Source organism: Equus quagga, chromosome 16 (genome assembly GCF_021613505.1).
Source record: "Equus quagga isolate Etosha38 chromosome 16, UCLA_HA_Equagga_1.0, whole genome shotgun sequence".
Taxonomy (NCBI): domain Eukaryota; kingdom Metazoa; phylum Chordata; class Mammalia; order Perissodactyla; family Equidae; genus Equus; species Equus quagga.
The window spans coordinates 11406885-11434318 of NC_060282.1; positions in this window are offsets into that span (position 1 = coordinate 11406885).

Here is a 27434-nt window from a genome sequence, read left to right on the forward strand (position 1 = left end):
CTGTGCCTGTTTGCTTGCTGCTGAATGAAGATAATAGTGCTTAGCTTACAGGGTTTTTATGAAGATCAAATGAGATCATTTTTGTGAGTGCTTTACAAATGTAATGTAAGGGCACGTCTGTCTCATTCAACGGAATAAAGGCAGGAAGAATCCCAGAGGCTAAGCATTGTTAGGAGATAGATTCGTGTTTTCAATTGTTCTTCTTGGAAATTCTAAAAGTAGTTTCAGCCTGAATGAGTATTGAAGTGATTTCAATTTCCCTTGAAGGTCTGAAACCTATTTTATCTCTATCCCTCTGCCCTTCTCCTCCAGTTTCCAATCCCAATTCTTATTTCACAGGATCTACTCAGTTAATACATCATTAAATTCCATACCTCTGTGCTTTTCCTATACTTTTCCCTCTGTCTAGAATGCCCTTACCTCCACCAGCCTCGCACCACCATATACAGACTTCTGTGTTTGTGCTGAAATCTCACTCATCATTTAGTTATAACTCTAACACCCCCTACACTGTGAAGTCTTCCTTCTCTGTCTGACTCTTGATAAACAAATGGCAAGCAATAGCATATATTGGAGTATATGAGGAAGCCATTGGGTGTAAAACTAATTCAGCTTGACCTTGTTTTCCCAAAAGGGTCTGACATAGCCACAGAGCATGGGTTGTATATCTGCTTTAAGCATTTGCTATGTCCCAAAGACAAGAACAAATGCCCGTAAGATAAAGATGCAACTTACCCCGCATTGGCATTTCCTTAAAGAAAAGCATCTCCCTATAGACTAGGAATTGATTGCTGTGCCCATACCATGACCACTGAGTGACCACCCATCTCAAGACAATAGACCTGCTACATACTATGTCTATCCACACAACAGACCTGCTACCTGCTGTGTGAATAGTTGTGCTGTGCCGGCTAGGCAATCTCATGATTGTTGTAAAAGGGATATTCCTATCATATGTGATGTAAGCTCTTTGGTCCAAGATGGTATATAACCACTCTGTACACCCCACTTCTTTGGTACCCTTCCTTCCATAGGGAAGGAAGGTCCCGGGATATATGGTCCTTTGATCTGTCTCATAATAAATTCACCCCAATTTTGATCTATAGATTGGCTATGGATTATTTGTGTTGACACTCTCAACCTGAATTTCTGTCTTTCTCCCCTTGGAGTCATTTATGTATCCATCTCTCCATCTCTCCTTCCCTCGCTCCATTCCTCCCTCCTTCTATCCCTCCATCCATCCATCCCTCCCTCCTTCCACGCATTCTTCTCTACCTCCTTCCTTTCCTCACTCTCTCCATCCATCCACCATTCAACATCTTCTAGGCACTGTCCAAAACCTTAAAGTTCTAAAATGAGTAAAAACAAACAAAAAACACTAAGTCTCAGTCTTCAAATATCACTTTATTTAATATTGAAAATTTCAAAATATTGTAGTTGCAGAGTGTAAATGCGGTAACAGTGACAGATGAGGATGGAAAATGTTTTTTCATGGGTGAATCAGAGACTTCAGATAGGAGGTGATAACCACACACCCATTTGATGGATGAGTAAGAAATTGTCGTGTGGAACACCTGCACTACAGCAATTTTCATACTGTTATGTGCTTACTTGTATATGTGGCTTCTTACCTCCACTATTCTGGGAATCATGCGAGGACATAAATTATACACTCTTATTCATTCTTAGTCCCTTTAGGAATGCCTGGCACACTGAAATGACTGAATGGAAAGACACATGGTAATGTTTATGAAGAAGAAAATGCTTTCTTTTTTTGAAACAAAGGACCTGATGATGACAAGACAAGAGGAATTCTAGTCTTAGAGACTAGCACTGTGAAGGCTAATCTCATGCTTCATTGTGAAGCAATACTAACTAATGCTTACTAAGCACTTTAATATATTCCAGACATTTGCTGGATATTTTCTTGCATTGTTATAATCAATCTACAGAATAATCCTGGCATATAGGGATTATTTTTATCTCTATTTTTAAGGCTAGAAACACTGACATACAAAGAAATAAAACAACTAATGCTAGGTCACATAATCATGATTCAGCTGAGATTCAACTCTAGCTCTGGTTCCAGAGCCCAAGCTCTTAGCTGCTGCAAGATACTACCTCCGTGACAGTCCTTCTTCAAGTGCTTCAGGGAGCAGCCTAGGGCATTGTGGGGAATGCTCCCCCATCACATCAAAGCAAACCCATACCATGCATCTCTACCTAAAAATTTGGTTCAACCTTAAGGGACACCATGAATTGGATCCCTTGACTCACTCTACATGGTACATAAAATCTCCTCTCTGGGATTTTGATTCATAGCATATTAATGGGTGACATATTCTGTATTGCATTATGGTTAAGCATTGTCTTTGATGCTAGGCACCCCAGGGTTCAAACACAAGCTCTGTCATGCCCGAAAGATCTCAGACAAAAGCAAAGAAACAAAAATCTGTTCAATATAGGTCTGCTTACATTTCATCATGTATAATAATAGTATGATGACACTTAATGTGTCAAAATTAAGTGAGATGACATATGTTAAATGCTTATCATAGTACCCATCTCATGGTCAATGCTTAGTAAATGTTGGTTAACACTCAATATTATTAGCTGATATTGATATATAATATTTATATTGTATATAAACGTATAATACCAAAACTATAAAATATTACATATTATGTAATATATAATATGTTATATGTATAGTTATATATTTTTCCTTTCACTTCCATCTCATCTTTTAGAAGCTGCTGTACAGCGTACTTATCACGAGTACCAGTTTTGGGGTCTGACTGCCTTCGGATGAATCCTGTTCTTTCATTCATTAGCTATGTGACCTTAGACAAGTCATTGAACGTTAACAAGAATGACAATGCTAGGCCATCTCAGAGGGTATTGTGAGGATTAAATGAGGCACAAATCACTAAGCAAAGTGTTTGACAAATAGTAAGTACTTCATAAATGTTGTTGTCATTGTTGTCATTAGCATTATCACCACTATTTTCCTTGTCTTCTCAAAATCCCTGGGCATATCTGAAATGCAGGATAAGACTTTTTGCCACAAGAAATATTTTGAAAACATATTTCTTAAGGAATGTGCTAGAGCGCATATACGTTACCCAGGTACATAACCTGAACATAGGCATGTAGGGTTCCTGAATAACTTTTGCACAGAAAGCAAATCAATTCTTTCAGAACCATTGCACTTTATTTCATTCCTTGACCATATAAGCTCTTAATATCTGTGCATTTTCTTTTCTTCCAAATTTTCATAATTCCACTGACTTCCTTCCTCTCCCTTCCTTCTGGGTACTATACAAAGGTGAAAAGAAATAGTGTAGCGGTAGAAAGCAATATTTATAGGCAGGAGCATAAGCAAAGATGCAGAGGAATGATAAAGATGATGACACATTTGAGATACAAAAAACAGACCAGTATTCCTGAAGCACAGAGTACCGACAGCAATTTGTGTTACTTCCTCAGTAATTTCTTTCTTTCTCATAATGGAAAAGATTTATGCATTTTTGAAAACCTATGCATTGTGTCTGGTAGAGAAGTACACATTGACTAGATAAGAGAGAAGGGCTGGTCAACAGTGTAAGCTCCTGAGAAGCTGAGAGACATAGACCTCGGCTGGGAGGAAGGATGGAGATTCTGTTTTCATGAGGAGACACAGGAGAAGAAAGAGACAGATAAAGCTAAGCGTGAGAGAAGTCATGCGCCATACTTACTAACTGCTATTTCATCCTGGAGCTTGTAGACAGTCAATAGTATTCTCAGACTGGTTTTCTCTACTGGTCACTCTGGTGGCAGTACAGAGAATAGAATGGAGGAGGTGAGGCTAGCTGAAGGGAGCTCATGAGAGACCTGTTGCAGTCATCCAGGTACAAGGAGAGATCATGGCCTGCAGCTAAAGTAATGTAGTGGAGAAGTCAAGATGGGGGCCATTTGAGAGACACTAGGAGTCACTGCAGCTTGATAACCGACTGTTTGCAGATGGTGGAGTGGAAGTGGGGGAAGTAGTTGAGGTTGCCTTTTGGTCCTGCCTCAGGCAATGGCAGACAGCCGTGTCAGGATGAGCAACACTGAGAGGAGCAAGACAGATGAGACTCCTGTGGGACACTCAATTAGAGATATACTCCTGGCAATTATGCATATAGGTCTGGAGTTATGAAGGGTCTGGCCTTGAAATAAAGACTTAGGTGTAGTTAGTAAATAGATGGGAATTAAAGCCATGTGTCTGCTGGAGTGACCCAGGGAAAGGAGAGAGGATGCAGAGAGAAGAGGAAATTTGGCGTGTATAAATGACAAGGGGAAGGAGCCAGTAGAGATGAAGAAGTTGAGGACAAATGAGGATGGTGGGGCTAAATCATTGAAGCATGGCACATGAGAGGGGGATAAAATCCACAACATACAGAGCAGGTTAGCTTTAGATAGCAAAAAACTAATTGTCTGATGTTTAGAAGGGAATGAGAAAAACCCAGATGCAGATACAGGTAAAATGTGCGAGTTGTCACTTGTATTTTCTCAGGGTAGTAGGAGGCAACGGGATATACCAAGATTGAGAAGGAAAGGTTTGGAGGGTCAGAGGTTTGAAAAGAAAAATGATTTGAAATAAAATTGTTCTAAGGCAGTGTGCAGGACCTGGTTAGAGTGAGAGGGAAAAAGCTCATTTTAATTTCTGGGTGACTGGCATGTGCAGTAGAGAATGACAGGAGAGAATGAAGGATGCTAAAGCACCTGCAGCGTCTGTATTCCATGATTTTAACATCTGTCTTGTACTAATGAGGGTTCTTCAGAGAAACAGAACCAATAGGAAAAGATGATACAGATATAGATACAGATTTATTTATTATAAGCTATTGGTTCTCACAATTATGGAGACTGAGAAATCTCATGATCTACTGTCTACAAGCTAGAGACCCAGGAAAGCCAGTGGTGATAGCTGGAGAGCTGGTGGTGTAGATTGCACTTGGAGTGTGAAGGCTTTAGAACCAGGAGTGTCCAGGGCAGGAGAAGATTGATGTCCAGCTCAAGCTGTCAGGTAGAGAGGGGGTGAATTCAGTCTTGCTCCACTTTTTTGTTCTATTCAGTCCCTCAGTGAATCGAATGTTGCCCACCCGCACTGGGGCGGGCCGTCTGCTTTACTCAGTTCACCAATTCAAATGCTAAGCTCTTCCAGAAACATACTCACAGACACACTAAGAAATAATGTTCAATCAGATTTATTGGCACCTCGTGGCCCAGCTGACACATAATTTAACCATCACCGTCCTCATGCAGCCCCCACGAGCATCCAGTCACCGTCTTAGGGGCTTCATCTAGGAATCGCACCAACTTCCAGACCATCGAACATTTGTTTTTATTCACTTCTAGACTCCAGCTCCCTTTTGAGGCAGCACTCATGGGATATTTTAGAGGAATTGAGACACAATCAAGCCATCATGTTGAGTTGACATAGGTCTTCTCAGTTACCTTCTTAAGTAATGGGATGAGGCTTAAAATAAAACTCTTTCGATTATATTAGCACACCACTAGGTTAAAGCTGACCCATTTCTATTTAGCTGATCAGGAGTTTAAATCACCTTAAATCTTGATCTTTGTATAGTCAGGCAAATCTCATTATAGCCTTTCATCCCATGGCCAATTAACACAAGAAATGGTGCGAGTTCTCTGAGCTTTGTAATTAGCCCTGAGTTGGAATCCTGGCTTTGCCACTAACCAGCTTTGAGACTTCGGGCAAATTAGTTAAATGCAAATGCATTATACCTTAATTTCCTCATCTGTAAAAGGAGAGTGTTGAGGTATTCTTTGGAGTATTGTAAAAAAGATCAGAAAAAAATACCTTTTTAATGTCTAGAATAATACTGAGTAACAGATACTTCACAATATTTTCTCTTTATAAAAAAGAGTAAGTCCCGATAAAAGGGAGTGATATGCTCCCAAAAAGAATAATGCGTTTTCTTTGTAAGAAAAAAGAAGCACCTTGTTTATCCTGGAGAGGAGAGTAATGGCAGCTGAGTCATCATGAAGTGAAGGGAATAGATTTTTCCTCTGTTCTTCTTGAAACCAGACCAAGAACAGGAGAGCTAAAGTTCTGAGGGGACACATTTAGGCTTATTGTGATGATTAGCCAAAAGAGAATAGACATCCAGCTGCGACGCTCTGGCTGGCAACAGAATCTAGCTGGAGTTTAATAATGCCGTCTTCTCTTTGTTGTTTTGTGTTTGCTTTATTCATTAACTTATTTTTAAGTTTGCATTTCATTTATGCTAAGTGATTCTTATTTTCCATTTAAGATGGTAATTGATGTTTGTTTTTCAAGAGAAATCTTTGTAGAAAAAAGTGAGTCTGTTAAAGGGAAAATATTAAATGACAGTATTTTGTACATATAGCGAACATCCTGAAGGTGATGCAGAAATGACTGAAACTTGGGAAATACCGGCTCAAGGAAGGGGCAGTCTGCCTGCTCCTAGATCCCTTCCAGCTCTCGCCCGCTCTCATTTGACTTTCCTAGGGGAGTGAGATGCAATGCTTGAGAACCTGGTGGCAGTGGTTCTCAGGGGAAGCAATACAACTCTTCAAAGCGCATTTTGGAAATTTATAGGGTGCATTTTTGTTTGTCTCAAGAATTGGGCATAGTGACCAATATTGGGAGCTGAGGATGCTACACGTTCTGTGTTGTCAGGGACACTCCTTCATGTAAAGCATTATTCTACATCTCATATGATTTTCAAAGGTCCTGCTGTATAGCCATTAATAAATTGTTTATAATTATTACACACACACAGAGTATGCTTTTCATGGTTTTAAAATAAAGGTAATTGTCCAGGAATGCAACTACCATGTAAAGTGACAAAAGATTTTAATTTGATATTTTTAGAATGCTACCAAGGGTTGTTACTCATTGGAAAAAATCACTGACGTTAATAACTTTGTGATGTTTGAGTTGCCAATTTAACACTCAGGGTCCATGTTTGTAGCTGTCACAGTCCTGGTGAGCCAGTGATACTGGCAAAATCTGACCGTTTGTTAAATCCTCTAGAGTGTTCATGTGCCAGCAATTATACATGATTAAATAAATAACAATAAATAGTTATGTACATAATAAAATGTTTATAATGCAATAATGTTTTATCTATTGTACTGCAGATTTTATTTTACTAGAAATTAATTTTATTTCTTCTCTATGCTATGTTCAGTTCTTTCTGCTGGCTTTTCTTGAAATCATTTTGTAACTAGGTTATATTATCTATGAATTCTGTTTCATGATTTTGCCAGGAGGCCTTGCAAAATATTTATTAAAAGTGGAAGTGTTGGGACAAATAGCATTGAGCAACCCGCATGACACTGTGGAGTTCTCCAGTGTGGCCTCACCACCGTCTCCCTGTGTGATCCTGGGTAGTCCTTGACTTCACAGCCTGGGTCCCCACCTGCAAGGAGGGGATTCTATCAGTGTCCTCAGGGTTATATTACACTCTGTAAGTGCTTAGAAGAGCACCTGGCACATGTTAAGCACTCAGAACATGATAGCCTTTCTTTATAAATTGTAATTTAGCATGGATTACTTATCCCTCTGAGCCTTGTCTGTGAGATGGGCTAAAAACCTGATCTCAGAGGATGGCTGGGAGCATCCACAGATATAATGTTTGTAAATTCAGCACAGTGCTTGACATATAATGGATCTTAACCTATTAACTCACTTCTCCTTATGCGTGTTAATCCTAACTCTGCAGTCATATAATTCTTGTTCCTAAAACCATAGCCCTTAATACGGTGTAAAGGACCTAGAAGGTGCTCTATAAATTGATTGTATTGAGGAAATAGATGACTATAAATGGGTATGCAACTCTAAGGTTGGCTTTTATATGACAGTTGCATTTCTAAACCTTGTATGCTTCTCTTTGGTCTCCTTGCAATGGGAAAAGTAAGCTTCAGATATAAAAACCAGATTGGAGGTCTTCAGGTATAAACTGTTTGCGTTTTGGATTACAAAAGCATTTAAATGGCAATCCAGATAGTAACCTCAAGATAAAACGGAAACGATGTGCATTTTTCCACTCTGGCTTCTTCAGAGGGTCAGCATTACTCACACACTTCGCTAGAGCTCTAAGTACCCTGTAAATTACAAATGTGCTTGTACCGTGAAGAGTCTCAGATCTTCAGTAAATAACAGAATCATTCACATCTCTCTGTTACCTTGTCCGTAGTCCACCTGTCCAGGGCTAGGTACTGGTGGTGCAGAGGCTGCACAAATTGCACCAGTGCTGATTAAGGACCCCTGGAGTACACGGACTTTCTCATGATCGTTTCCCCTAGGCTGCCTTTTCTCCTCCTCTGAATTCCCACCTCCTCCTTAGCCATCAAGGCAAAGTCACAAGGAGCATAAATTCTTGGCTTAGACGTGGGTTTGAATCCTGATTCAGTCACGAATTAGCTATATAACATCATTCAAATTCTTGTCGCTTCAATTTCCTCATCTGTAAATAGCTATCCCTACACTTGTAATTAAAGGAGACAGTAAATAATAGAGACGTGAAATGATGAGTACAGCATACATAAACTTTTCTTCCAATTGGTATTTTCTCCCCTAATGAATCTTTCTTTACTTTTGAATCTATCCCCCAGCTAAACCAGAACCAATTGTCTCTTCTTACATACATCGCCAAAAGTTATCCACACTTACCACGGGGTACTCAACACTGTCTACCTGACATAATAGTCATTTCTGCTTACTCTCCTCTTCCTCATAGTAGAGAGGAAGCTGATGAAAGTGACCACGTCTTTTGTTTGTGTATCCCTAGCCCTAAAAGTTTCTGGCATATAACTGAAGACAAATAAATGATAGGTTTTATAGATATGTATTCCAGACAAACAAGCATAGCAAACATAGCAAATAAACAGTCAGCAAAATTAAATATTCAAGAGAATTTACATTGACAAGAAGCAGTAGGCATCACCTTTAATTTATACATCAGTTGGTTGTCTACTGAAATACTTTTCTACAACCTTTAGCACATTGAGACAAGAATTAATATTCCAATTTGATAGAGGGAGAAACTGAAAAGGGATATGGGCAGATCACCTGATGGGCCTCTGGTAGTGAAGCTGGTGAGTGTCCGCATCGGTTAAGACTCTTTCAGTTGCTGGGGCAGAAAACCCGATTCAAACTAAATAAGAAGGGGAGTGGCTGCTCATGTAAGCTAAAATGTTCAGGGGTAGATCTAGCTTTAGCTGAGTCCTGTTTCAGGGTCCAAATGATGTCACAAGGCTCCACTATTTTGCACTGGTTCCTCTGGGTGGAACACATTAATGGGTTCTGCCTGGTGACTTCAGTGGCTTCAGGTTATCATCGCTGTAGCATCTGTTCCAGCAGAAGACATCATTCGCTTCCCTGAGCATGGCGACACAAGTCAGAGAACTGAGCTTTGGTGACAGTGAGTGGCCTGACTTGGAGCCTGTCTCTGTGGCTGGGGGGTTGAGTGCATTGACAGCATAGCCTACACACCCGGACTCTGCAGGGTAGGGTATGGGGAAGGTCAAGTCAACATTATTCACCTATGCATGTGGACCAAAAGAGGAGTGGTTGTTCTCCCAAAGTAATGAGGATATTGCTCTCAAAAGAATGATATTTTGATGGGTAAAAATAATAAAATTCTACTCCAATTGCAGAATCAAGAGAACGCCCTTCTCCTGCATGGAGATACATCGCCAGACCAACAGATAATTCTAGGATGAATCAAGGAAAGGACAATTGTATATATGTGTGTATGTGTGTGTACATACATATATGTATGTGTGTGTATATATATATATATATAAATTATATAGTGCTATACTCTATATGTCACTTTTGGTTAAAGCTTCAAAGGTTAGTAGCAAAAATGCAAAAACCTGGGCATATGGGGCCAGAAAATTAACTGTTACCCAGGAAACTGGCTCCAATATATAGTCTAAAAATATTAATCAAAGACGCCAAATAAGGAAAGGACACCAGTGACTATTAGGTCAATATTTATCCTTCCTGAGAAAGAAAACTAAAGGTTCAATGTCTTACCCACTATTACATGGCTATAGCCTATATTTTTTTCTCAAGTTATATTACCAGAAACCTACTTATGAGCTATGTTGCTTTAGTTTTCTGCAGAATTAAAAGTTAATATATACTTTATATTAATAATAGCCATTATGCTAACTTTTAATGTTGGATCAATTAAGGAATAATTGTCTAGAAAACGCTTCTGAATTTTCATATATCAGTTTCTTAAGACGCTGATTGTTATATTCACCAATGTGTCCTAGGTAAGACTTTTGAAATGAAGTGAAATAAATTCCTCCAAGGGATTAATGATCAATCAAAAAGCTCACCTTTCTTGAAAAATTAGATGGAGTTCATTTTATTGGGAAAAAAAATTCTGCATGATGAAAATGATGCTCATATCTAAGCTTAGTGTTCACTTACAGTGATCATTCATTCATTTAACAAATACTTATTAAATATCGAAAGCTTGTTTTCAGAAATGTGAGCATGACAGTGCCAAAGAAAAAGTCTCTCTTCTAATGGAGATTTTATCCTGGTGGCGGATAGAAAAATACAAAAAAATGCATAAAATAATATCAAGTACCAATAAGAATATTGAAGAAAAGATATGTTTAGCCTCAGTTTTTGCAATTCCTGTTTCTTCCCTAGTACCTCACTGACCTCTCAGTAAAGTTTCTCCAAGTTTCTCATTACTATGAATCCTTTGAAATACAGATTTTTGATTGTGAACTGCCTTATTTCATTTTGAAATTAGGCTTAGCATAAATGTAAATATCCCCTTAACTTGAATCAAGTGGTTAGATTTGTTCCTATCATAGCCAACCAAATGCACTCATATAGAGTCCCTCTTATGGACTGAGCATTGTTGCTTGTGACTGACATTGACACAGTCAAGAGATACAGGAATATGACTAATTGCAATAAAGTGTAACGTGTTATGCTAACCAGAAGCAACATGAATTCCAGAGACAGCTGAGGGCACTCTAGGTAGGCAGAGGAGCGTGGGTGGTGAGATGGGGTGATGAGGGAGCAGGGGCAGAAGTGATTAGACTGGAAAGCGGTGGCAGGGACCACATTGAGATGAGCCTTGAAGGTCATGCTAACAAGCTGAGATTTGATCCTGTGGATTTAACATTAGCCATCAAATCTGAGCGAACAAAAGACAAACAGAATGGCATACAAGTGATATCAACTCATTGCTCAGTCTGATCAAAGTCCCAGACGTTTTCCCTAACAACACATAGATCTCTTAATCAGCTTTCTGAATCGATAGCAGACTGAGTTACTTCTCTGTCCAATAGCTCCCCATTTTACATACAGAAAACCAAGGTCCTTGAGATAGCTTGCAAAACCCTACATAATCTGACCTTCTGTTATTCCTCTACTTGTCTCCTCTACTCTTCCTCTTGTTCACTCCACTCTTGCCATACTCACCTTATTGTTACGTAACAGGCCAAATAATCTTCCTCCTTTGCACCAGCCCTTTCTTTTCCTTGGAATGTCCTTTCCTTAGATGCTCATATGGCATACTTTCTCTTCTCTTCAGTCTTGGTTCAAATGTTATCACTCAGTGAGATCTACCATTGAAGCACTCCTCATCATTCTCCCTTCCCCATATCCTACTTAACGTTTAGCCATAAAACTGAAACCCTCTAGCACATTATATAATTTACTTCCTCTCCCTACTACAATATCAAATCCAGGAAGGCAGAGAGTTCTGTCTCTTTTATCCTCTGCTCTATCCCCGGAAGTCATGCCTTTTGGTAAGAGCTTAACAAACATTTGTTGGATGAATGAAAGAATAAGTGTATCTCTCCAACTCTAGGACTTTTCCCCAAATCTCTGTTCAAAACTAAAGAACTACAGTTCCTTCAATTTTTCCACATAAATTCGCATTTCATAATCAATTCATGCTAAGGGTAATTTTTCATTGCACACAATTTTATTGTTACATTTCCACCATTTATGACCAAAGTGCCAAAGTGAAATGAACATGATGAAAATAGACAAAAGTAATAGACATACTTTTTAGATGTGCAATTTTCTCTTGAATCATTTGTCCCTTTTTAATCAGGAACTGATGGTGCACAAAAGCAGTCAACAGATCTGAAAGAATTCAGGGGAATCACAAAAATCAATGTGCTGATGTCCAATGATGCATTTCCTTTATGTCAATTACTTTCATCGCTTGGACTCTAAAATTATTCACTAAAAGCTCAACTTGATGGGTTTTCTCCTTTCTTCAGGTTATATAACGGCATTCTTTCAGGCACTCATTTTCCTGTGTTCTTGTTTCAAGATTGTCTAATGTTTTTTCTCCTTCAAAAACAACCCAACATAGTAATTTGTTAATGCTATCTTTAGTATCTCCTCTTCAATTTTGGTGGCAAGTAAGAGTGTTTTTATTTTAATTTCTCTCCAAGAAGTTTTTTTTTTCTCTTTACTGTTAAAAGTTGACATTACTTTCGGAGTGTCTGAGTAAGGGGCTTAGCAAATCCCATCTCCAAAAATCAACAGTAATACTGCACAAAAGTGACCAAAACAACCATTTCAGGACTCTGGAAATTGATCAAAGGCATACATGAAATTGAGAAGTATTTATTCAAGAAATAACTACTATAAAAAACCTGCTAACCCTCGGTAAAAACAGTGATTTACTTTTCCTGTTTTCTGTTTGTAATTCTTCCACCTTACCTCTGCTTTCCCCGGCTCTTTTCTACAGAAAGAAATCTTGTTCCTAACCAGGTAAGTCTTACCTAACCTGGCAAGTGTTTCTACCTGAGTTTTAGCTACTGTTGCCGTACAATTTATAGCAGGGACTCATTTTTTCAGCAAAGACAAAAATACACTCGAAAACACATTCCACAGTGGGTCACTTCTCTAACTTTTGACTCTCCTCCATAATTTGCCCACTTTTGTTTACCTTTAAGAGTCATCAAATAACTGTCCTTGTATTTTGTTCAGTTTTTATTTTTAATTAGAGGAGGCTCAGGTGATAGGAAGTTCACACTTCCAAAGTGGAACAGAAACTGCCCAAATCAAAGGTTGGCAAACTTTTTCTGCAAACGCCAGTTAGAAATCATTTTAGGCCTTGAGGGACACATATGGTCTCTGTCCCATGTTCTTATTTTTTAAACACCCCTGAGAAATGTAAAAAACATTTTTAGCTTGTGGGCTACTGAAAAAGTGGATAGGATTAGGCCCTTGGTCCGTAGCTTGCCAAATCCTACCCTAGATCTTTGCCTTTTTAAAATTAAACTTTTTATTATGGGATCATTGTAGACTCATATAAAGTTCTAAGAAATAGTACAGAAGAATCGCTTGTACTCTTTCCCCCTTTTCTCCCTATGATAACATCTTGAAATTTGACGGCACTCTGTCACAGCCAGGATACCGACATTGACACAGTCAAGAAAAAGTCATTGAGTTTTAAACCTTTCTACTATTTTAATACAAGCATTTAAATTCAAACGTTTTCCTCTAACCGCTGTTTTGGCTGTTTTTACCATAAATTTTGATACGTTTTGCTTTTATTATCATTCAGTTTGCAATAACTATTTTCTCATTTCTCCTGTGAGTTCTTCCTTGACCCATGGATTAATTATGTGTATGTTGTCTATTAATATAAATTTGGGGATTCTTTTCAGAATATCTAGTGGCTATCTAATTTCATACTGTTGATGTCAGAGAATACACTCTGGAAGATTTCAAACTCTAAAATTAATTAGGCTTTTGTTATGACCCATGATCTGACCTGGCTTAGTGACCATTCCATGTGCATTTGAAAAGTTGCACATTCTTCAGCTTTTGGGTTTATGTTCTGCTAATGTCAATTAAGCCAAGTTTATTGACATTGTTGTTCACGTCTTCTATAGGCTTACTTGTATTTTTATATACTTATGTTGTCAAAAATGAGAGAAGGATATTAAAATCTCCCATTATGACAGTAGACTTTATTTCTCCTCATATGTCAATTTTTGCATATGAATTTTGAATTTCTGTTACTAAGTCCATATATAGATAGAATTGCTATTTCTGATGTATTCTTCCTTTCATCATTATGAAATGTAATACTCTTCATTTTGAAATATATTTTCTCCGATATTAATATAGCCAACTCAGTATTCTCCTAAACAGTATTTGCATGATATATCTTTGTCATCCTTTTATTTTCACCTAATCTGTATCTTTTATATACAGTACATCTCTTTTAGACAGCATATAATTGTTCTTGAGTTTTTATCTAGTTTAACAATCTTTCACTTTTGATTGGAGTATTTATCCATAATTTAATGTACTTACGAATATGATTGAGTTTGTCTATGTTCTTTTGTTTTATTTTTCCCTTGGGTTTCATTTTTCGCTTCCTTCTTTCCTGCTTTTTTTTTTTTAGTGTTCCATTCTATTTTGTCTTTTAAATTTTCAGCTAGACTTATTTTTTGTAGTTTCCCTGAGGTTAAAATTATGCATTCTTAAATTATCAAAATCTATTGAGTCAAAAATATTTGTAGCTATGTGTGGTGATGGATATTAACTACACTTATTGTGGTGATCGTTTTGCAATATATACAAATATCGAGTCATTATGTTGTACACCTGAAACTAATGTCATATGTCAATTATATCTCGAGAAATAATCTATTGAGTCAGTATTATACCACCACACATTACACCACAGATCCTTCACACACCCTACTTCACACTTCCTACTTCACGCTTGCCATTTGCACTACCCATTTCACAAATGCAATAACCTAAAATACTATAATTCATTTTCCCACCTCTCTCATTCTTGTACCATTGTTGTTACATCTTTTCTTTTGTTATAAACCTCACCCTACATTGCAATTATTTTTGCTTTTAAAAGTTAGTTATCTTTTCCGAAAACATAAGAATGAACAAGTCTTTTATATTTACCCAGATATGTGTTATTTCCAGTGATCTTAATGTTCTTTCCTGTAGATCTGAATTCCTATATGATATCAATTTTTCTCAGCTTGAGCAACATACTGTCATATTGCTTATAGTACAGGTCAACTGACAATGAATTCTTTCAACTTTAACCTTATGAAAAGATACTTATTTCACTCTCTTTTTTTGAATTTCACTGGCACTTCATTTTTACAATGTGATGGAATTATACTTGACATAGACTAAAGCGAACATATTTAGAGTATATAATTAGATGAGTTTTGTCATATATATACACCCATAAAACCATAATTAACAAAATGAATATATTCATCACACTCAAAATTTCCTCATTCCCTCTTGTTATTCATCCTTTCTTCCAAATCTGTAACTTGTCCTCTCACTTTTCTAACAATGTCTTTGAAGAACAGTTTTTCATTTTGGTGGGAAGTTTAATATACCAATTTTTAATAGCTCATGATTTTTGTGTCCTTTATAAGATATTTTTGCTACATTCAAGTTACTAATATATTGTCCTATATGATACCGTAGAATTTTAATAATCTTAGCCCTTTCATTTAGGTATATGACCCACACCATATGGATTTACCCCTTTTGTACATGGTGAGAAGTACGGTGCAATAATCTTTTCTTTTTTTACATGTATGCCCCAATTTTATCAAATACTTTTTATGCATCTATCGAGAGGACCTATGATCTTTTTTCTTTTGTCTATTAATATGGTGAATTACATAGATTTGCAAATGTTAAACCAGCCGTACATTCCTGAGATAAATCCTACTCAGTCATGGTGCATTATCCTTTTTAAATATTCTTGGATTAGATTTGCCAAAAAATTGTTAAAAATATTTATGTTTATGTTAATAAGGGATATCAATCTGTAATTTTTTGTTGTAATTTATCCTTCTGATTTTAATATAAATTATTTTTTCTGCTCCTATGTCTTCTCATTCTGTACTTTAATTGCATGTATATAGACTGTCTCAATTTATCTTATGGTTTACTTTTGGACTATAAATATTTTAGACTCTTTTTTTCCATGATAATTACTAACTCTTTGCAACATATTAAATAAAATAATAAACTATTATTTGGTTATTGCAATAAAATCAAGAAGTATCAATTATTATTTACATCAGGAACACTTGTTCCTCATTATTTATGTTTCCGTGTGAAGAAAATTCCATTGGCAGGTTCTAACCTGAGTCATCTACTCAGAAAATGTGCAAAGAATACACTGAAAATCTTGGTGCCATTATGCTTTCAAAGAGTAAAAATCCTTTGCTTCATTTACAATTTTGATTAAATTAGCATCTGTTCCTGGAAATTGTCCAAGGCGTTTATGTGAAGAAATAATACAAATCCAACAACAAAGAGTAGAAAGTGCTTGCAACCTGTGTGTTAAGTTTCCCAGCATCCCATTTATCAACCTTTCTGATCTGTAGTCTAAAACTTAACCCACTGTGATTTTTTCCATTTATTCCATTGGGGTGCCCCAGGGAGTCCAAGTGGTTTAGTGAAACTCTGACCAGAGCCTCCCCAACTTCAAAGTTAAGGTTGGCCTTAGAGTTTCTGGATTGTTCTCTATAAATTTTAGCCTGAGATGCTTCATGAAGCCTTACCACTGCCAGTCTGCTCATTCTCAGAAAAGGAGATAGATTTGTCATCAACATCTACTTCCAATTGTGTCCCTGTTGATGACGACAGTGACATTGCAGGATTTTCTCTCTAATTCCATGAAGATTGTAGGGTATGCTTGGTCTTCCAGGAGATAGAGCAGTGGGATGCAAAAGGTGAGTTGTGGCATGCAAATCCAAGCCAAGTGCTACAGTAAAGCTTAAAGATCTGAATCCAAGACCTGCGTACAATGATTACTGCTATGTGACCAGGGGCAAGTTCCATAGCCTCTCTGTGCCTCAATTTCCCTCAAATGGACACAGTGAGAATTAAATGTAGTAAGATTTGTGAAAAAAAAGTTTAATCTATGAGGAATTATATTATTGTTGTCATCTTATTATGTATAGGAATTCTCACTAACTATAAAATGAGTCAATGGAAATACACTGAGGAATGTTTAGAAAATAGAGGTAAAAAAGAAGGAAGATGTTATCCAGGCATTCTTCAGAGGAGTCGTGAGGAAGAAGAGGGAGGGTGAGAGAATCTATTATCCTTATGGAAGGTAACTGGTGAGACTACCTCTAAGTAAGAAGGGCTGGTCACATGCAGTCTACCAAGCAGTTATCACATGAAGAATTAAAACCATATAAGCAGTATGCAATTGAAGCTTACACACGTCAGAAGTGTGGAAACATGGAGGAGATAATTTGGAATCATAAAAAAATTCAAGTAACCAAATGAATGCAGTGAAAAAAAAAAGGGGGGGCAAAAAAATAAGATGCTATCTTTTAACCTAAACATCAATAATTGCATTGAGTATAAATGATATAAATACCCCAATTAAAATCAGAGATTGATAAATTGGATAGAAAGGTCACAAGACCTAGCTATTTTCCGCCCACAATAAACATAGTCCAAATATAAACACACACCAAGGTTAAATTAAAAAGAATGGAAAAGATATACCACGCAAATACTAATCAATAGTTTGGAGTAGCTATATCAATATCAGACAATGTATATTTCAGAGTAAGGAATATTATCAAGCAGAAAGAATCTTCTTTCATAATGAAAATTGGTCAAGTCATCAAGAGGACCTAATGATCCCAAGTCTTTAGCCACTTAACAAAATACATGATGTACAAAATGCATAGAATTATAAGAAGAAATAGACAAATCCACAATTATAGATGAATATTTCAATACCCCATTCTCAATAATTGATAGGTCAAATAGAAAATCACTCAGTATGCAGAAGACTTACAAAACACGGTCAACCAACTTGACCTCATTGACAGTTTGGAAAACTCTACCCCAAAACTGCAGAATTCACATTTTTTTCAAATACATATGGAATATTTATCAACATAGACCATAAAACAAGTCTCAATAAATAACAGAATTTGAAATCACACAAAGTATTCTATCTGGAATCCTGGAACTAAATCAATAACAGAGCAAGATCTGGAAAATCTTCACATTTCTAGGTATTTGGAAAGTAAAAAAACTACTTCTAAGGATGGATGAATGAAATAATCAAACTGGAAGTTAGATAATTACTTTGAACTACTGAAAGTAAAAACATAACAGAATTTGTGGGAATAGAATACAGAGTCAATGAAATAGAGTACAGAAATCAATTGAAAAAAGTAACAAAACCAAATGTCAATTTGACAAAATCAATAAACTTGATAAACATCTAGCCAGACTTATCCAGCCAGAAGAAGAAACAAATGACCAATATCAGAGTGACAGGAGTGAAATCAGTGCAGATTCTTCAGATATTCTTAAAAGTTAATAAGAGAATATTATGAGGAAAAAGCAATTCTTGTTAACTTACTATTCCATAATCTGGAGGGTTTAGAGATCTTGACATGATTATTAATATACACACATTTGTTTGTTTAAGCAACTACATTGTTTCACGGGAGAAATGCAGTATGTTTGCTATGAAAAGTTCACCTAGCAGCCTTCTAGATTTAATAGAGAATTGTCTATGATAAGAAAGATTAGGGGCCAGCTCAGTGGAGCAGCAGTTAAGTTCGCACATTCTGCTTCAGCAGCCCGGGGTTTGCCAGTTTGGATTCCAGGTGTAGACCTACGCACCACTTATCAAGCCACGCTGTGGCAGGCGTTCCACATATAAAGTAGAGGACGATGGGCTCAGACGTTAGCTCAGGGCCAGTCTTCCTCAGCAAAAAGAGGAGGATTGGTGGCAGATGTTAGCTCAGGGTTAATCTTCCTCAAAAAAAAAAGAAAGATTACAGCAAGAATGTCTGAACTAATATATGAACAATCCACAAGTACTAAGGTTTCAATATCATCTAAACTTATGTGCAAAAATTAATTTAAAATTAATTTTTATAAAATTCATATAGCCTTTTGTGTATCAATATGACTGTGGACACTATAAAAAAGACTATTATGAACAACTTTGTGACAAAAATGCGATTTAGATGAAATTGACAATTCTTTGAAAGGCACAAACTACCAAAGCTCACATTGTGGCCCGAATAGCCCTATGTTTATTAATAAATTTAACTTTGTAGTTAAAACCCATTCAACACAAATTCTTCCAAAAAACTGAAGAAGAAATACCTCATAACTAATTCTATAGGGCTACATTCCCTGAAACCCAAACCAGACAAAGACACTACAAAAAAAGACCAGAACAATATTCCTCATAAATGTCAGTGTAAAAATTCATAACAAAATTTGAGCAAAAATACGTAAAATTATAATATATCATGACTAAGGAGAGTTTACTCCAGGAATGCAAGGTTGGTTTAACAGTCAAAAATCAGCAAACGTTAGGCAGAATCTAAACAAAATAAACAAAAAGTCATATAATCATCTTAATAGGTACATAAAAATCATCTGACAAAACGTTACATCCATTCCTGATTTTTAAAAAAAACTCTCAGCAAACTGCAAAGGGGAAAAAACTTCCTCAACTGATAAGCCTCTGTGGGAAGCCAACAGCTAATGTCATTAATAAAGATGAAAGAAACAACACTTTCTCCCAAATAGGAGGAACAAGGCAAAGATGTTCGCTCTAACAACTTGTATTCAACATTATTCTAGATACTTTAGTCATGGCAAAAAAAGCATGAAAACAAAACAGCAACTAGATTGCCAAGGAAGAAGTAATAGTGTCTTTATTCACAAAGCACATGACAATCTTTGTATAAAACTGAATAAAACCTATAAAAACATACGCTAAAACTAATAAGCGGGTTTAACAAGTGTGAAGGATACAGGACAAATATAAAATTAATTATAATTCTACATAGTAACAGTGAGCAATCAGAAAATTCAATTTAAAAAGCAACCATTTAACAATGTATTCTATTATAAAGTTGTATCCCAAGGGGCTTGGCCTAACAATTCTGATACTTTTATACATGTGTACCAGAATTGAACGTTTACTTAATATAAATAGATGGTGGATAGTGGGAGCCAGATTTGACACTGTTGGAGTGAGAATTTATCGGTGAGCAAGGGGAGGAGGGTAGAATGATCCATAAGAATGGATTAGAATTGGAGACATCAGTATTAACTCACATTTAATTTTATATATATATGTGTGTGTATATACAGATGGTTACATATAGGAATATAGATACGTGTATATGCACGAGTTAGAATACACACATATACTTACTTATTCCGTCACTTGAGAGGGCCTAGAAGCAATGACACTCCAGTAGCAACACCACACCTGGCATGTGGATTTTGATTTCTCCCACCATTCTCCAACAGAAGGAGCCAGGTCTCCTTGGAGGAACGACTGATTCTACGTCTGGGGCAGGAAATACACAAGATGAGTCCAGAGTGTCTTATAGTGCCAGAAAGTAAGAAATTGCTTAAAAATAAAACAAGAAACAGCACAATCGTGGGGAGGGGTCACAAAGGAACACAGGAGCCAACTGGACATACTTTCAATGGCCAAGGCTGGAATAATCCTAAGCAAGAAAATAAATAAATATTATATATGTATATGTATAGTATATACACTACAAAGTAGAATCAGATTGTAAACCAAGTATAAAATAAATATCTGCGAGTCTATATTGATATATATAAATGATTAAATAATAATAAATGAATTACAAGTAGTACACCTTGGTTCAATTACAATTTTTAGACAACCACTCTGTGGCAGGCATTGCATGATATGCATTATCTAAGGAAGCTCATATAACCACACACAGCAACTCTTTAAGGTCGGTGCTATTGTCTCATTTTGTAGGTGAGAAAATGTAGATTTAAAGAGCTTTAGCTACTTGCTCAAGTTTGCTATGCTAATAAGTAGTGGTCAGATGTTACTGAAAGAATATTGGCGTTGATGAACTTATCTAAGTACAAAGTAGGTGAACTCAGACAAGTCCCTTGTTTGATCTGAACTTTATTTTCCTCATCTGAAAAAATCAAAGGCAAGGACTGCATTGTGTGTTATCTCTACCACCATTTGCAGTCAAGGAGTCTGGGGCTGTCAAGTTTTCCCATTTCATGTGACTTAGCCTATAGACAGCATGGCTATCTGAATTATATGAATGATAAGGATCCTGCTTTGATCCATTTCAGAAACCCTGTGCTCCTCATCACCCACATCTTTTATTGCATCCTGGTTCCATAGCTAAGTGTCACTTACCTTCTCTTTCACAGACTTTGGGACCTTGTGCAAACACTGCCACAAACATCTGAGAAAGCAAAGCCTTGAGCAGAGACAGGTTTCAAATTGTGTACAGAGTGAAAATAAATTTTCCCAGTTTTAAAACTGACCGCAAAAAACCCTTGGGAATAATGTAATGGCAACAACTGGTCCAATTATATGTAAAGAAACAAATACACACACTCTGAGGGCATTACAGGATATGCCAACAGGACCCCCAACTCAGGCCAGAAAAGAGGAAACAGTAAATAAGGTAATGTATTGTGAAGTTGGTGGCCTTGATAAAAAGCAGCATTGTGACAGTTATAAAAGGTTCTTTTATTATTTTTTATTACCTTAGGAGGAGAGGAGGAAATGTCCCTTGTTCCTTTTCTTTCTTGAAAGGCATTTGTTCACTCCCCTCTGCGGTGTGGAGAACAAGGACGTAGTCACCTTCAGGGTTCCACCTTTGACTAAGCACGTTGTGGTTCTTGGGACCGTTACAATCACATTTTTTTTAAAAGAGCCTCTGGGTTGGAGCATACAATGTTTGATTAATTGAACAGGAACCAGTTTATCAGTAAGAACAATCAGACCACTTTGATTCCGAAGAGAACGAGTACCGTAGAAGAGGACGGATGGATCCCAGGCTCTGGGCGCCTCCCTAGGACCACGAATACCTGACTTAAGCTCCCTCAGCCTCAGCTGACCCACTGGTTAAGTTAGAAGAACATTTAGAAGTCAGTGTCCACTCTCAAAACATCCTGATATTTTGGTTTATTAAACGTGAAATAACTTCTTATGTATTTTGCCCTGTGAAGATAATATTAGCGTTAATTAAGCCCTTAAAATATGCCAGGCACTAGGCTAAATAAATGCATTGTCTCATTTTTCGGCCAGCTTTATTGAGGTATAATTGACAAATAAAATTGTAAGATATTCAACTTGTACAATGTGATGATTTGATATATGTATACACTGTGAAAGGGTTCTCCCCATCTCGTTAATTAACATAACCACCACCTCACATATTTACCTTGTTTTTTGTTTCTTTGAGGAAGATTAGCCCTGCACTAACATCTGTGGCCAATCCTCCTGTTTTTGCTGAGCAAGATTGGCCCTGAGCTAACATCCGTGCCCATCTTCCTTTACTTTATATGTGGGACGCCTGCCACGGCATGGCTTGATAAGCGGCGAGCAGGTCCTTGCTCGGGATCTGAACTGGCAGGATCCGAACCCGCAAACCCCGGCTGCAGAAACGGAGTGTCTAAACTTAACCGCTGTGCCACTGGGCTGGCCCCTTTTTCGTTTTTTGGTGAGAACATTCAAGTTCTACTTTCTTAGCAAATTTCAATTATACAATGCAATAGTATTGCTGTAGTCACCACCTTATATATTAGTTTCTCCAACTTCATTCATCTTTCACCTTTTACAAGGGTAAAAGTTCATATCGTTTTATCAGCCTCTCCCTAATTTCCCCAACCCCCAGTCCCTGATAACCACATTTCTACTTTGTTTCCATGAGTTTGACGTTTTTTAAGACTCCACATGTAAATGATACCATGCAGTATTTTTCCTTCTCTGGCTAATTTCACTTAGCATAATGCCCTCCAGGTTTGTCGATGTTATTGGAAATGACAGGATTTCCTTCTCTGTTAAAACTAAATAACATTCCATTGTATATATAGGTATACCACATTTTCTTCATCCATTCATCCATTGATGGACACTTAGACCACTTCTATAGCTTAACTATGGTGACCAGTGCTGCAATGGACATGGGAGTGCAGACATCTCTTTGAGATAATGGCTTTGTTTCCTTTAAATAAATGCCCAGAAATGGGCTTGCTGGATCATATGATAGTTCTGTTTTTACTCTCCTGAGGAACCTCTATACAATTTCCATGATGGCTAAACCAGTTTACATTCCATCAAAAACGTACAAGGGTTGCATTTTCTCCACAGGCTCACTAGCGTTTGTTACCTCTTGTCCTTTTGATAATAGACACCCTAACAAGTTGGAGGTGATATCTCATTGTGATTTTGATTTGCATTTCCCTGATGATTAGTGATGTTTAGCAACTTTCCGAGTACCTGTCGGTCATTTGTATATCTTCTTTGGAACAATGTTTATTCAGGTCCTTTGCCCATTTTTAACTTAATTATTTGATTGTTTAAGTTGTGTGAGTTCCCTGCATTTTTTTGCATATTAACCCCTTATCAGACACATAGTTTGCATATATATTTTCTCCCATTCCATAGGTTGCCTTTTTATTTTGTTGATAGTTTCCTTTGTTGAGCAGAAGCTTTTTAGTTTGATGTAGTCCCACTTTACTTTTTCTTTTGTTGCCTTTGCTTTTGGTGTCCAAACCAAAAAGTTATTGCCAAGACCGATGTCAAGGAACTTACGCCCTACATTTTCTTCTAGGAGTTTTGTGGTTTCAGATCTTACATTCAAGTCTTTAATCCATTTTGAGTTGATTTTTATGTATAGTGTAAGATAGTGGTCCAGTTTCATTTTTTGCATGTGCCTGTCTAGTTTTCCCGACAGCACTTATTGAAAAATCTATCTTTTCCCAGTTGTATATTCTTGGCTCCTTTTTTGAAAATTGACTGTATATGCACGGGTTTATTTCTAGTCTGTCTATTTTGTTCCACTGATCTATGTGTCTGTTTTTATGTAATACCATACTGTTTCAATTACTGTAGCTTTGTAATATAGTTTGAAATCAGGAAGGGTGGTACTTCCAGCTTTGTTCTTCTGTTTCCAGATTGCTTTGGCTGTTCAGAGACTTTTATGGTTGCACACAAATTTTAGGATTGTTATTTCTATTTCTGTAAAAAAAAAGTCATTGGAATTTTGATAGAGATTGCATTGAATCTGTAGACTGCTTTGGGTAGCAGGGACATTTTAACAGTACTAATTCTTCAAGTCCATTAACATGGAATAGCTTTCTAATTCCTTATATCTTCTTCAATTTCCTTCACCAATGTCTTATAGTTTTCAGTATAACATATTGCCATCTCATTTAATCTTTACAAGAACCTTGAGAGGTGGGTGTTATTCTAAGTCCCTCAGGTTATTTATGAAGAGACTGAGGCTCAGAGAGATAAGTCCTCTTACTTTAGATTAAGGTCCTAGATCACACAGCAAGTAAACTGATAGAGCCTAGACTTGGCTCCGGGCAATCCGAGTGAGCGCGAAATGGGTAAATAGGGAGCCCCACAAACCATGATGAGCGACAGAAGAGGAAGGCTTACCCACGTCCCATGAAGTGTCTCTCGACATCCATGTAGACAGGTCAGCATTTCCCAAACTGCACTTATAGGTAAACCTACTTCTCCATGTTGCAGTGTCCCCCTTAACTGGGTAGCCTGGCGGTGCTGGTAGTCTGCATAATCATCACAAGATGGCGTTTACCTGGTCCTAAGTACTAATATCTGTAAAATCAAGTTTGGATATGCTACTTATATTTTTTACAGAAAAAAAACATTTGAATAGAATTATTTTAAAAAACAATAAAAACATAGCCATTGAAAAGTGTCCTTCTTCTACCTAAAATCATTTTGAATACAAGCCCTGCACTTTGGGAAGCTCCAGACTTGCAAATGAGAAGCCCTCAATAAACACTTGTTAAATTGCATTGAATCCATTTTCAATTCCCAATGAAAGAATTTGGGCCCAAATTTGGGAGTTATATTGCCTACTCCAAGTTACACCCTCTCCCTTCACACAGTTCACAGGAGAGAAAGCAGTAGATAGAAAGGAGGGGTCAAGTGCTAAGATTACGGAGGGGCAAGTCCAGCACAAATTCTGCCTAGAAAGCAGGATGCATTTCTCAGTTCAGGTGCAACCCAAGAGTCAAGCATTTGCTAAAGTTCCTGGAGGAAGTAACTCTCCGATGACAAAGGAAATTAAACGTGAGATTGTCCAAGTGGAAAATGGACACAAAGGCTAAGTGTATCCTGAAAAAGTGTCATTCCAGAATAGACCAGCAAGGGCAGGGAGAGCGTGAAACACAAGAGCCAATTCAGTGCACCTGGAAGATGTCAAGGTGACCATCCTGAGAGATGAATCCCCTGCTCAGAGTTTCTGCTAATTCCGTGAGGAAGAGTAACTCTTACCTTTACATCAGATGCTCCTGTGGAACTTTAGTATATGGGGCAAACATTTGCTTACATAAACCAAATAGGAAGATATATTGAGCCTTCAGCCCAGAAAGTGGATGACAAAGTCAGGCTTTATAAAATCCGCGGTTGAAGAAACCCCCGAGGCATTGTAGACAGAAACATGAACTGGACAAAGTGTGACCTTGTTGTACACTTGGTGGCAGTGCCCAGAACAACAAATCAATTGAGAAACTTCCCTGATATTAAACAATAAGACCTGTTTCTCCTTGGATTTGCCACACACAGCCCTGATATAGACAAAAGGTAGAAATTACCAAAGATACCAGAACATTTTAAGTTAAAAAAAAAGAAAGAAAGAAAAGAAATTTTGACTTTAATTTGCGTGAATTGAGAAAAACGAACTCAGAGAGTGCTGCTAACAAAGTCAAGTTTGAGAGTCTGGCCTGGTTCATTTCTGACTCAATCACAGATTTTTAACGGATCTTGACTAGCAATTCAACTTCTCAAAACCTCAATTTACTTATTTGAAAAATGGATACAAAAACAACAGCAAACCTCATAGAGCTGTGGCGAAGTTTAAATGAAATAAGTTCTTGATAAAGAGCCTGCAAATAGTAACCATCCATGAAATGTCAAGGTTTTTCCTACTTTTGCATCAGAACACTTTGGTCCACACTCTTTATCAAGATTCTAAAGAAGCCTGGTATGCAAATCACAATGGTTGTTATAGTAATTGAGTTCTACAACTTTATAAATAGCAGTGTGTTCTCAGGTACACACTGAGAGTCAGTATCAGTAAATGGTAGAGCTGGAGGTGAAGGGGAAATGGAGGAGATTCCTGTGAGCTCACTTAGGAATCCTGAGCTTCATTTTACAGATCCACTAACTGAGGCTCTGAGAGCTTAAGCATAGTGAACTAGTCTCTGGAGTCACTGTGCTTGGGTTCAGATCTCAGCCGCTCCACTCACTACCTGTGTGACCTTGGGCATGTCATTTTATTCATCTACAAACTGGGGATAAAATTGGTGTCTCTACTCATAGATTGTTGGGGGGATTAAATGAAGTATTTCACGTAAAGCTCTAGAACAGCACCTGGCACATGGCAAGGGTTTTGTAAACATCAGCTGTTGTTGTTACTATTATTTTATTCCTAGTGTCGTGACAGGGCTCCCTCCTAGAACAGCGGTCCTCAAAGTGTGGTCTCTAGATCAGAAGCACCAACATCACCTGGGATTTTTTAGAAAGTTAGAAAGGCAAATTCTTAGCCCCAGACCAGATCTATTAAATGAGAAATTCTGGGATAGGACCCAGAAATCTGAGTTATCAAAAATTCTACAGATGCTAAAGTTTGGGGACCACTTTGATAAAGGACATTCTGAGCATCTTCTTGTATGCCGTCATTTCCACCTGTGACTGGAAGGATGAGGCAGGATGCAGCCCTCATCCATGTACCTACTTTAGCATACGTATTTAAAACACTCTGTTGGCCTAGTTGTCTCTCTGTTCTCCCTCTCTCTCTCTCTCTCTCTTTTCTCTCTCCAGGCATGCCTAGGTGTATAAAGTCTTGATTTATAGTTGGAGAAATTCTCTAATATAGTTTAATTTTTACCAAATACTTGCCCAGATTCACGAAAATTGATATTTTGCTTCTCGTTTATCTACCACACTGTGTTTTATGCTCCATCAGTAAGACCTTTGGAGGAGAAGAGTAAATATCCAACAAAAATTCATTAATATTTCTATTTTCCCATTCCCCCAGACAATACTCCTTAGGGGAACAGGTTTTAACTATTTTCTCTGGTCTTCTTTCAGGAAGGTGGAGAAGCATGCATATTATTCCACTGAAAATACCCTCTGGACCTACGAGAAAGGACTAACCTAAAGTCAAGCACAGAGAAGAGATAGATATCATCAAATTAAAAAGTACAATAGAATTGTGTGCTCTTTTTCCCCAATAAAAAATAAAGAAGTGGGGGCTACAACCTCAAAGTGAACAAACAGAGAGAAAGCAGAGATCCTAATATCTGATGACTTTGAAAGATCTTTGAAGAG